The sequence below is a fragment of the Bidens hawaiensis genome, unplaced genomic scaffold (assembly GCF_021521415.1).
Source record: "Bidens hawaiensis isolate Kalapana, Puna unplaced genomic scaffold, B.hawaiensis_p1.1 tig00001961_1, whole genome shotgun sequence".
In the NCBI taxonomy this organism is placed as follows: domain Eukaryota; kingdom Viridiplantae; phylum Streptophyta; class Magnoliopsida; order Asterales; family Asteraceae; genus Bidens; species Bidens hawaiensis.
Genome location: NW_027491109.1, coordinates 1,205,315 through 1,218,899, shown reverse-complemented (window position 1 = coordinate 1,218,899; position 13,585 = coordinate 1,205,315). Strand labels below are relative to the sequence as shown.

Sequence of the window (13,585 nt, the reverse complement as noted above, 5' to 3'; positions counted from 1 at the left end):
TTGTTATGATCAAAACACTTGTTTATTATAATTTGTATATTCTTTTTTCTTCAAAGATACATGCCGGCGGGGATACTTTTGAATGGAATTAACATGACAAAAACACTAAAAAGTAAAAACAACTCAATAACAAAACTAAATGTATATTTACAACTTTGAGATATCAAAACAACTTTAATACTTTTTCATTAACTACTCAAGACCTCATTATTCTTATAGTTTGATGCCCTACAAATATTGTTAAGTATGATTAAATATGTGATGTTAAAAAGGCATGAAAGTACCTGGACATCAAGGTCAAGATAAGAAGAGTTTATTAGGTAACATGTGAAAACCGCTTGACAAGTTAAATACACATTTGCAACAACCCAACACTTCTTATTTGCTTTTTAAATGCATCACAATGGTCGGACCCAGGTTCCAATATTTTCATTTTTGTTTTTTGAGTATGTTTAACAATTGCCTGTAATTGGGGATTTTTGTTCCATAGGTGATACATGCCAAAATTTATAGCATCATGTTTAAGAACACTTTGTATGCCTATGATAGGGTTTGATATGTTGTAGATTGAATTTAGAGAAGATAGTAGGGATAAAAAGGGAGAATGGTTATATTATTATAAACGTAAAGAAAGATTACAAGATATTCCCGGGCCTAGCCCTCTCTCACCGCATACACGGAAGCCATGGCAATGCCATCTTAAACCTAAAACATACTCTGACCTCCCTATTAGCTATTGATAACTATTTATAGAAATATAAGTTGCACTTGACCCCCTCCTAAAATAGACAAACGACATTTAGACTAGAAACTAGATACGATTCCTATCATTACTCCCCCCTTCAAAACAGTCTTGCCCTCAAGATTGGGAACGAACAATTGACTCGATAACAAAGCGGAGGCTTCCCCGAGAGCGTTTTCAGGTGGTCGACCCTGCCCATGCACCATCCACAAATGATATGATCCAATACTTAACACAATAACAAGACTGGCACGCTTGTACCACCACTGAATACCCAGCAGTTCACTAGTAAAGAAAATTCCAATAGAGGTAAACGTGCCAAAAGACAGACGCCGGTCAGCACGAGTGATCCAAAGTGTGCCCCCTTCCAACCAAGGCGTCTATCGCCAATTTTGAACGCAGGCCCAAGGAACTCCGCAAAGCAACACTGAGTGACAAACTGTACGTCCCCATAAAACAGGCCCAGATCTGGGGTGTATCGACCCACAACAAGTTTCAGCTCCACATCGTGGCCTACCCCTGTACCAAAGCCCAAAGACCACCAAAGATTATCCAATATGGCCCATTTATCACCTAACAGCCCCAATTTGGCCTGAACGGCTGGTTGTTTGTCAAATCTGGGTAGATCCTTGCCAGCGCCAATCGTATTGGCTTCTGATGCTTGTGAATATATATATAAAAATTTAAGTAAAAGTTCCACACAAATCGGGTTTTAAAATAGGTTTTCACCTGCAACTAAACCACACACGAAATGCAAGTGTACCTATTGTTTGTAATAAAGTGTCGGTAAGAACCGAGTATCAATCCATGGACACGACAAATTTCTAGTACTAAATCTTTGTAAATGACCAACCGAACAAGTAAATCTTAAGTTGAATTTTTAATTAACTAAATTTGCATACAATGAAAATAAGCAAGTAAAAACACAAGAATATAATCAATCCAACAAACTACCTAGACATGAATCCACTCTACTAATATGATAAAATAACAATAATATTAAACATCATGAATCTAAACATAAATACTAGATTACAATAAAGCAACCTAATACTAGCAAAAAATCATCATGATGGGTTTTCAATCAAGAGATAAACATAGACTAACTTGTTTGTTAAAACAACAAAGTCTCATAATCAAAGGAAAGCTAGCATGAACAACATTCTAACCACCTAAGATTACACTAAAGTAGCCAAATTCATGAAATTAATATAAACTTATGAAACTTTAACTAGCAAGTCATCACCAAGTCAAGAATCATAACAACACTCATCAATTTTCCAATATTAAGTGTAGGGTTTCATACTCATCAATAATTATATAACCAAGTTAATTTTTACTAGTCATTCCTAACTTAGTAATGTAAACAAAGATTTCATGAACATTCAAAGTTTACAAACAAACATCTAGAACATAGTTTTCCAACATGAATGCCTAAACATTTGCAAAACTAACAAAGTTATGTAACATAACAAACATGAACACCATCAATATCAACTTATAAATTCAACCATATTCTTGAAAGAAAACCACTTTACCAAAATCATGCATATATAATATATCACATTAATAAGAGTTTCAACATTGTCTAGATAGCAAAAGTAATTAGCCCATAAGGCTTAGTACAACTACAATCAAACTAGAAATAAACATACAAAACATGTTAAAGAACAAAGGAATGAAAACTAAGATCAAGCAAGGATTGAAGAATGGAATGATGGATCTTGAGGATGGTGGAAGCCTTCAAACTCTCAAGGAACACATAAACTAATTTTCAAGGGTTGAGAGAGAATCACCAAGGCTCCACACACCAAAATGAAGTGAAAATAAGTGTTTATAAGCTTCTGGACAAAGTGCACGGTCATGCACAAAAAGTGCATGGTCGTGCACTATTTTGGGTAAGTCAAACTTTCACTTTCGGCGGATCAGAGTTGCAGGTTCCAAAAAAGTGCACGGTCATGCACAAAAAGTGCATGGTCGTGCATTTCCGGCACTAGCTAGTGCACTTTCAAAATTAATGTGTCTTGCCCTCGGCATCGGATAGTGCACGGGCTCGTGCCCTCAGAATTACATGATGGTGCACAAAAAGTGCATGATGGTGCAGTTTCACTTTTGGCACGATAGTAGATGTGCACGGGTTCCAATAAAGTGACACCGTCATGCACATAAGGCGCATGATGGTGCCGTTTCAGAGCATGGTCATGCACTTTGGCAAGGTATTAGATGTGCACGGGTTCCGATAAAGGTGCACCATCATACCCATAAAGTGAATGATGGTGCAGTTGCTCAGCATGGCCATACACTTCCTTAGCATGGTCATGCACCTGCTCTCTGCATAGTCATGCACTTTCTTAGCATGGTCATGCACTTTTGGCAGATTCTTGATTTTTGTCCGAAAAACGCCATCTTTTCATCGTTTCTTCGTCGGGCGGGCGCCCGGACCTGCAAATTCATAAATAACTCAAATAATTACCGAATACAACGAATTTGCATGGAGTTTTACCAAAATAAGAGGATAATTTGATACTAAAAGGTGTACACTTTGTGTTACATCAAATATCCCCACACTTGAACTTTGCTTGTCCTCAAGAAAATGAAACAAACTCCACAAAAACAAGAATAACCCGCAAGCAATAATCATTCAAAGTTTTTAAAAGATTTACAAGCAAGCACTATTGATGTTTCCAAACAAGCCTATTAAAAATGAAGACATAGTCTAAAGAACATTACATTTGTTTCCATCACATTCCCACCTTGCAAATCTCACAATGTTCACTCATACACTCGGCTATATTTAGTGATCATACATGTAATATTGTATGTTGAGAACACTCGATGCCAAGACGATGACCAAACAAAGCATAGTCTTGTTTAAGGCTCAAATCTAACCGACACATACATAGCATAAAACACGAGTACTTGAGGGTTGTAATTTGGCTTAGGGTTAGGGTGAGGAATTTTTGGGAAAAGTGGCTAAAAGGCTAGAAAAATCCGGAACTAAGCTAGTTATAAATAAAAACTAACTAAACCATGTGGTCTAAACGAACCGAGAGCTAACGAACCAAAAAATGCTCTTTGAAATCAACCTTCATCAATATAGGATGAACTAAATTTCTTATTCTTTTCTTCTTTTCTTCTTTTCTTGTAACATTTTTTTTTCTATTTTTTTTTGCTTTTTTTTGAAGACTACACAAATGAATACAAACTAATAAAACACTTTGGGAGATAGCATTGTGCTTCTAATATTCCCAAGTGATAAAATACATAACAATGAAATGAAAAACAAACTAACTTAGCCGAACCAGATTTCTAACCAAAAATGGGTGAAAAATAAAAGGCTTTATGGCTAAGTGGGCGATAAAAATAGGGTGAAAAGGAAAAAAAAACGGGAAAAAGCTAAACATGGGCTACTAGGGGAATAATGTGGGTAAGGAAATATAAGTGAAAAATGGCTAGACATGGGTTTATCCTAAATTCCTCAAATGTTTTATACTATGTATGTGTATATGGTTTGAAATGCATGCCAAAAACAAGTTCTACTTTGCAATAATCACCCGGCTCACTCAATTGCCCGCAAAAACATGAGCAAAAACAACTGACGAGGCTAACTCACGGAAACGGGCGGAATGGGTAAATTTTGCAAAGGAAGAATGTGAATCTTTTTTTTTGTCATGTTAAAGGTATGTCTTTATAAAGATTTTCGGCTTGAATGTCTTAATGATTTGTGCTTTAGGACAATGCAATTAAAGTTTGAATTAAAAATTGCTTAATGGTTATTATTTGTTACAAAATTTTATTTAGGAGTTTTGCAAAAATTTTAATTTTAGACAAACAAAGTTCAAATTCCCTCCCCACACTTGAATTTTACAACGCCCTCAATGTACAACAAAAAACTATAAAAGTAAAGTGCAAAGAGAGAACAGAAAACTCCCCTGAAATCCAGAAAGCTGCCAGAAGGTGACTCCAAGACTCGGCAATGTGGCAAACCAAAGACCCGACCATGCAACCACGAGCGTCCAACAACCAATATGGTAAAGAAACCAAAGCAAAACAAAACAAACCAAAATACGCCCATGACATGCTCAATAAACACAACAATTTCAAATCCATGACATAACAAAAGAACAAAATCCACAATACAATCCATAAGATAAAGTTTACATACCAATAAAGTACTACACAAATAAACATAAACACAAAGAAATACAAAACACATAAAAAAAAACTACGAAATTCCTAAACATGCTAAATTTTGATGGAGTCGATAGCTAGACTCACACTCCCCACACTTATTTCATGGGGTGGAGGGAGAGAACCTCCAGTGCAACCTCGACCGGCTCACCCAAATAGAGTTTCAAACGATGACCGTTCACCTTGAAGATGCGTCCATCCTCATGGCCGATCTCAATGGTACCATAGTCGAATACTTGCCTCACACTAAAAGGGCCGGACCATCGGTGTTTTGTATGCGGTACGAAAAGCCCACAATGCGTCATCCAGCTTCTCAGACCAATCCTTACAGTTCTGACTAACCGTCTTTTCAAGGATTCTTTTGGTACCCCGATTGGTAAACTCGACCTGCCCGCTCGTCTGCGGGTGATATGGTGTAGAGAAGCGATGATGAACACCATATCGGGACAATGCCTTTTCCAACTAGGCATTACAGAAATGAGTCCCACGGTCACTGATCAATGCTTTGGGGGCACCAAAGCGAGAAAACAACTTCTTCAAGAATTTCACCACTGACCTAGCGTCATTAGTGGGCAAGGCTTGCGCCTCGGCCCACTTTGAAACATAGTCAACGGCTACTAGGATGTAACGGTGGCTGAAAGAAGTCGGGAAAGGTCCCATGAAATCGATGCCCCACACATCAAAAACCTCACAAACCTGAATCGGTCGCTGGGGCATCTCGTCTCGTGATGAGATGTTGCTTGCCCTTTGGCAAGCATCACAAGACTGCTCCATGTCATGAGCATCACGAAAGATGGTTGGCCAAAAGAAACCGGCGTCAAAGACCTTCTTCACGGTGGATGTGGCTCCATGGTGTCCTCCGGTCGGGCCCTCGTGGAAGTGACTCAGGATTTTGCGTGCTTCATCACCATACACGCACCTACGCACGAGCTGATCGGCTCCGACACGAAACAAATAGGGATCCTCCCAAAGATAATGCTTAACATCAGAAAAGAATTTCTTCATTTGCTGGTGAGTAAGGCCCTTTAATACGATCCCACTTGCGAGAAAATTTGCGATGTCCGCCAACCAAGGATGATCATCATCTCGCTTCTCGACATGCATGAGAAACTCGTGGGGGAAATTGTCATTTATGTGGACCCCCACTTGTTCCGATGAAGCTGAGCACTCAAGATGAGAGAGATGATCGGCCGCGACATTCTCAGCGCCCTTTTTGTCACAAATCTCAATGTCAAACTCCTGCAGCAATAAAATCTAACGAATGAGTCTCGGCTTCGCATCTTGTTTACTGAAAAGATAACGAAGTGCTCCATGATCCGTGAACACCATGGTCTTAGAAAGGACAAGATAAGACCGAAATTTATCGAAGGCAAAGCAAGGAGCTCTTTCTCGGTAGTCGTGTATTTCTCCTGCGCGTCATTCAGAGTCCTGCTCGCATAGTAAATCGGGTGAAAATGCTTATCCCGTCTTTGACCTAAAACTGCCCCAAGTGCAAAATTGCTAGCATCACACATCAACTCAAAAGGAAGAGTCCAGTCGGGGGGCTACCATGATAGGAGCGTTTACCAATTTCTCCTTCAACAACTCAAATGCACGAAGGCACTCAGAGGAGAAAATGAACAGGGCATCCTTCTCGAGGAGCTTAGTCATTGGGCGGGCGATTTGGGAAAAGTCCTTTATGAATCACCGATAAAAACCCGCGTGACCAAGAAGACTCCTAATAGACTTCACCGAATTCGGTGGCGGAAGCTTAGAAATGGTATCAATTTTGGCTCGATCAACCTCAAGCCCCGCCTGTGAAATCTTATGCAATGCCCTCCTTCACCATGAAGTGACATTTCTCCCATTTAAGAACAAGGTTGGCCTCTTCGCACCTGGCCAACATTTTCTCCAAATTTCTCAAACAATGATCAAAAGAACTCCCAAAAACAGAAAAGTCATCCATGAAAACCTCCATGGAGTCCTCGATCATATCATGAAAAATCGCCACCATACATCTTTGAAACGTGGCAGGGCATTACACAATCCAAAGGGCATCCGCCGGTAGGCGAATGTGCCATAGGGACATGTAAATGTCGTCTTCTCCTGATCCTCATGAGAGATGGGGATCTGAAAGTATCCCGAGAAGCTGTCGAGAAAACAATAGAACATTTTTCCCGACAGTCGTTCTAACATCTGATCGATAAAGGGGAGGGGAAAATGATCCTTTCTCGTGGCGTCATTGAGTTTGCGGTAATCAATGCAAACTCTCCATCCCGTGACGGTACGAGTAGGAATTAAATCGTTTTTCTCATTCATCACAACCGTCATACCGCCCTTTTTCGGTACAACCGGCACAGGGATCACCCATGGGGAATCAAAGATCGGATAATCAATCCAACATCGAGTAGCTTGATGACCTCTTTCTTCACACTGTCTTGCATATTAGGGTTGAGACGCCTTTGATGCTGCACCACAGGTTTGTACTCCTCCTCCATCAAGATCTTATGGGTACAAAAGGATGGATTAATCCCTTTTATATCCATGATCTTCCAAGCGATCGCATGCTTATGCCTTTTGAGAACCGTAAGCAATTTAACCTTCTCCTCACTCGACAGACTCGAAGAAATGATAACAGGCAAACGGGACCCATCCTCCAAAAGGCATACTCCAAATGGGACGGAAGTTCCTTAAGATCAATGGATGGTGGGTCCTCAATAGAAGGTTTTGCCATAGGCTCGGCAACGCGATCAACATCCTCAATTTTCTCCAAACACTCAGGAGGCTCGTGGTCTACGCCATAAACCAACTCCTCAAGTAGAGGCTCAATGACAAGGTCAGAACCAACTCCAATAATCGACTGAGTATCCAGAGAACTCTCCTCACAAGTGTCCTGAAGGTGTTCACACAGACAAGAATCAATGGTATCAAAATAAAGCACGTCATCATGATCCTGTGGGTGTCGCATGGATTTCCCAATATCAAAGGTTACCTCCTCGTCTCCAACTCTAAGAGTGAGTCTGCCGGTGCAGACATCAATGAGAGCTCTAGCAGTGGCTAGGAAAGGACGACCTAGGATAAGTGGTACATTATTATCCTCATCCATGTCTAAGATCACAAAATCGACTGGAAACACGAATTTTTCGATTTTCACAAGCATATTCTCAACTATACCGCGAGGATATTTCAAAGAACGGTCGGCAAGCTGGATGCTCATGCGAGTTGGCTTAGGCTCACCTAGGTCTAGGTTGGAAAAAACGGAATAAGGCATCAAGTTTATGCTAGCACCTAGGTCGGCTAAAGCATTACTAACCGACAAACTACAGATCAAACAAGGAATGGTGAAACTTCCCGGATCGGTCATTTTTTTGGGCAGTTTATTGTGAAGGACCGCGGAACACTCCTCATTCAAAGTAACACAAGAAAGCTCATCCAACTTCTTCTTATTAGAGAGGACCTCTTTCAAGAATTTAACATACTTCGGCATTTCTTTCAAGGTATCAAGGAACGGAAGATTAATGTGTAACTGCTTATAAAGCTCTATGAATTTCCCATACTGCTCTTCCATCTTCTGCTTCTTCAAACGGTCTGGGTATGGAATGGGAGAAACATAAGTCCTAACTGGTTCACTGGTTTGTGCGGTACTTGCTGGGTCTAGCCTCGAGTGCACCTCACCAGGAGTCTCAGTCTCGATCTCATCCGCAATCGGTTTTGGTGTGGAAACCGATGCGTCAACAGGAATAGTAGTCCTACCACTCCTCAGGGTAATAGCCTTAGCCTCAGCATTTGGATTCCTTTCGGTGTTACTAGGAAGGCTACCCTGCTGTCTCTCAGAAAGGAGTTGAGCAATCTGTCCAACTTGATTTTCGATGGTTTGCATGGACGCTTTCTGATTCCTCAACTCAAGATCGTGCCTCTGGAGAGTCTCATCAATTTTCAGGTTCCTCTGCTCAGCCAATTTGTTTGAGGTCTCGGTCTTAGCCAAGAGTTGGGACAAAAGGCTTTCAACGCTAGTCCCCCCACCTGACTGATTAACACTGCTGGAACCCTGAAATTGAGGCTTTTGCTGGTAAGATTGATTTTGGGTTTGACTTTGATAATTTGGCTTTCTGTCAAAACCCGGTGGCATTTGATTTTGATTGCTGCCACCATCTTTCCAGCTAAAATTGGGGTGGTTTCTCCATCCCGGGTTGTAGGTGTTGCTGTAGGCATTGTTTTGGCGGCCTACAAAGTCAACATCCTCCACCACTATGGCCTGTTGGCACTGACTGGTCTGGTGTTTTCCGTCACATACACCACAACGAGAACTAGATTTGGCAAGATCGGATTGCATTTGGTCAAATCTTTTAGTAAGAGCTTCTAACTGGGCGGAGACAAGGGTGTTTGAATCAACGTGATGAACACCCTTAGAGGAAGGAATACTACGAGGCAGATTATACGCGAAACTCTTCTTAGCGGCTTTCTCTAAGATATCAAGCGCCTCATTTGGGGTACATCTACCGAAATCTCCTACCGCAATCTGATCAACGCCTGCTTTTGTGCCCCGGATAAAGCGTCAAAGAATGTACGACACTGAAGCCCGCGACTCAAACCGTGATGAGGGCATTTTCTCAGCAAGCCCTTGAACCTCTCCCATGCGGCATGAAGTGAATCGTCATTATCGACACGAAAACCAGTGATGTTTGCTCAGAATTTAGCAGTTTTATCGGGTGGGAAATATTGAAGAAGAAACTGCTCAACTAATTGATTCCAAGTCGTGATGGAACCGGAAGGGAGTGCCTCTAACCACTCCAGAGCAGACCCGCGAAGTGAGAATGGAAAAAGTCTAAGTCTCACGACATCATCAGAAACAACTATTAATTTTGAATGTCGCACATAATCGAAGGAAATGTGAAACGTGAGCATGAGGGTCCTCGTTCTGGAGACCATGAAAAGAAACAGAATTTTCAACCATATGAATGATGCTCGACTTGATCTCGAAACTCACTGCAATCTCGGGCTGTGTGACGCTACTGCCATAACCTTCAAGTGATGGTGTGGCAAAGTCGTCCATGTGACCTTGATCGTTCGGGTCCGCCATCTCTTCTTCTTCTACCTCGGGGGTGTCAGTATCCTCCACTTCTTCGTTTTCAATGACCTCGGCAACCTCGCGTGCTCTCCTCCTCAAACCTTCTCGAAGATGTCGCTCGGGCTCAGAAAGAGGTGAAACAAGCTCAGGACCGGGCGTGGTGGACCTTCATCACCCGGAAGAACGCGGAACGGAAAACGAACAAAGACACGGAAACTAACTAGAAACTACACTAAAATAAAAAATAAGATGAATAACAATGAAATAAAATAAAATGACATAGATCAAAAATATCAAGAAAGCTAATCAAAGACTCGGATCGTTCCTTAAAAATCACCGTGTACCCGGCAACGGCGCCAAAAACTTGACGTGTGTGAATATATATATAGAAATTTAAGTAAAAGTTCCGCACAAATCGGGTTTTAAAATAGGTTTTCACCTACAACTAAACCACACACGAAAGGCAAGTGTACCTATCGTTTGTAATAAAGTGTCGGTAAGAACCGAGTATCAATCCATGGACACAACCAATTTTTAGTACTAAATCTTTGTAAATGACCAACCGAACAAGTAAATCTTAAGTTGAATTTTTAATTAACTAAATTTGCATACAATGAAAATAAGCAAGTAAAAACACAAGAATATAATCAATCCAACAAACTAACTTAGAAAGTTCACGGACCAGAAATGATAATTCTAAAAATAATGTCCCGCCGCGGTACGCGACAGGGTACTATGTAACCCATCGCGTAGCGCGATGGGGTTGATGAGTCACCGGACACGTGTTAATACCGTATCGACACGTGGCGCAATATGACAGGCCACGTTTCAACACCGCATAAGGCGGTGTACTTTTGCGGCGTCGCGGTACGCGACCACTCCCAAAGGACCGGGCGCGGTACGCGACGGGGTCCAGGATTGGCTATATAAGGGGGTGACGGGCATGAGCTCAAATCATCCCAAAAACACCTTCCTTCACACACACATAGCCTTGAAAAACGTGCCCCGTTGCTGTAGCAAGCCGACGTACTGTTTTCTCGATATTCGTGCAAGAAACGAAGTTGGAATTAATCTAGCAATCACCTAAGCGAGTAGATCAAGTCCTGCCTTATTGTGTTATCATTCTAAGCATCCAATCTAAGGTAGGAATTATGTTTAAGTTATTTGAATTATAGCTTAGACTATAAATCGAGGCTATGGCCTTTAACCTTGATCGTATTTTACAAACATTCATTCACAATCATGTTTTCATAAAACGTTACTTCATGATGAAGTAATGCTAAACAAAAGAGATATTTTGACGGGCATGTAGTAACTGGAAGGGGGATATCATTAGTAGTAAGTTTCTTGCCTAAGGAAAAGTAATTCGCATAAATCCCAATCAACCGAGGGACCCGTTTACTTACATGGAGAAACTTACCAACGTGATAGAACCTATTAGGACAAAGCATGCTATATCAAACGTCACATAAAACTAAGTGTTTTCATTCACAATCAGAGACAAACGATTTCAAGGTTAAGCTTACAATCATAGCTTAACATCATTCAAAACATTCATACGAAATCAACAAGTTCCTTGAGTATTGTAGAATCGTACCTCATTTGGTTACTCCTGAAATCAACAAAGTGACGCGCTACATTTACGGGTTGCCGATAGAAATCTGTGACTTAGTCCGTTCACATATACCGTCCACAACGGAATCTGCCATGGAGTTGGCCGGATATTTGATGGACGGGATGTTGAGGAACCAAGATGAGAAAAAGAAATATGAGGTAAAAACAAGTGTGGGTGGAAAAGTGAGAAAGACGGAGAAGAAAAGAGAAGGGGGATTTGTGTATAGTCGCCCTGTTTGCAAGTCGTGTGGTAGGAGACATTTCGGTAGATGTCTTAGACCAACTAACACAGTAGTATGTGGATTCTGCAAGAAACCGGGACACTCGGAAGCAGATTTCCGGAAAAAAACAGGAGTATGCTTCGAGTGTGGTGAGAAGGGACACTACAGTTTTGAGTGTCCAAAGAAGAAGACAACGACAATGACGGTTGGAGCAAGTGGCAGCGGTATGAAGACCGATGCCAAGAAAGGAAATGCCGTGTCTTTATGCTAGACACCCAGAAAGCAGCTGATATACCGGACGTGATCACCGGTACGTTTCGTATAAATAATGTTTATGCTAGAGTTCTATTTGACTCGGGTGCAAACCAAAGCTTTATAGATTATAAATTTTGTAGTCTATTAAATGAGCCCTTAGTTAAATTAGATAAACATTATGAAGTCGAGACTGCTGTGGTAATGTAAGTAGAATAACTGAGGCTTAGATAATGCCACAATTTCTTTAGCCAATCACGTCATACCTGTACGATTGTTACCCATGACATTGGCAGGTTTTGATGTAGTTTTAGGTATGGACTGGTTATCGTTTAATCAAGCCCATATCCTATGTAACGATAGAGCCATCGACATTCGAACACCGAATAACAAAACCATTCGTATAACCGGAAATAAAGAAGGAGGAAAGGTAGGAATCATTTCTAAGATCAAAGCAAGTCATTGCATAGGTAAAGGATGCCTCGCATTCATAGCCTATGTAACCAAAGAACCCGAACCAAAGAAGATGGAGGAAGTACCAACTGTGTTCGAATTTCAAGATGTATTTCCTAATGAGCTACCAGGAGCCCCGCCTGATAGAGAAGTAGAATTTAAGATCGACCTCATGCCAGGAACATCACCAATTGCCAAATCACTTTATCGTCTAGCACCAAAAGAAATGAAAGAGCTGAAGAAACAATTAGATGAATTGTTAGAGAAAGGGTTTATACGACCGAGTTCTTCACCATGGGGAGCCTCAGTTTTGTTCGTAAAGAAGAAAGACGGATCAATGAGGATGTGCATAGATTACCGAGAACTGAACAAGGTCACGATCAAGAACAAGTATCCATTACCAAGAATTGATGACTTGTTCGATCAGCTTCAAGGAGCAATTTGTTTTTCCAAGATTGACCTAAGATCGGGTTATCATCAATTGATGGTACAAGAAGAAGATATACCAAAGACAGCCTTTAGAACCCGATATGGACATTATGAGTTCACTGTGATGCATTTCGGACTCACTAATGCTCCAGCAGCATTCATGGTCATGATGAATCGGAGTTGCAAGCCATATTTGGACAAGTTTGTTATTGTTTTCATCGATGGCATCCTTGTTTATTCAAAATCTAAAGACGATCATCAAGTTCATCTCAAAATCATACTTGAAACCCTAAGGAACGAGAAATTATACGCCAAATTCTCGAAATGTGAATTTTGGTTGTCCGAAGTACAATTTCTTGGTCATGTTATAAATGAGAAGGGTATTCAAGTAGACCCAGCAAAGATTGAGGCTATAACCAAGTGGGAGAAACCCAAGACACCGACTCAAGTCTGAAGTTTTCTAGGCTTAGCCGGATACTATAGAAGATTCATTCAAGACTTCTCTCGAATAGCTGTCCCGTTAACTTCACTCACAAGGAAAGCAATTAAGTTTGAATGGGGACCGAAGCAAGAGGAAGCATTCGAAACACTAAAACAAAAGTTAACTAATGCACCGATTCTGGCTTTGCCATAAGG

General features: G+C 40.9%; 1 non-coding gene across 1 annotated transcript; it reads left to right on the top strand.

Moving 5' to 3' along the window:
• Positions 1 to 9,500: 9,500 nt before the first annotated feature.
• On the top strand, positions 9,501 to 9,607 carry LOC143604950 (small nucleolar RNA R71). Its single transcript, XR_013148399.1, has one exon. It is a non-coding gene; the product is annotated as a small nucleolar RNA R71 (small nucleolar RNA).
• Positions 9,608 to 13,585: the final 3,978 nt, after the last annotated feature.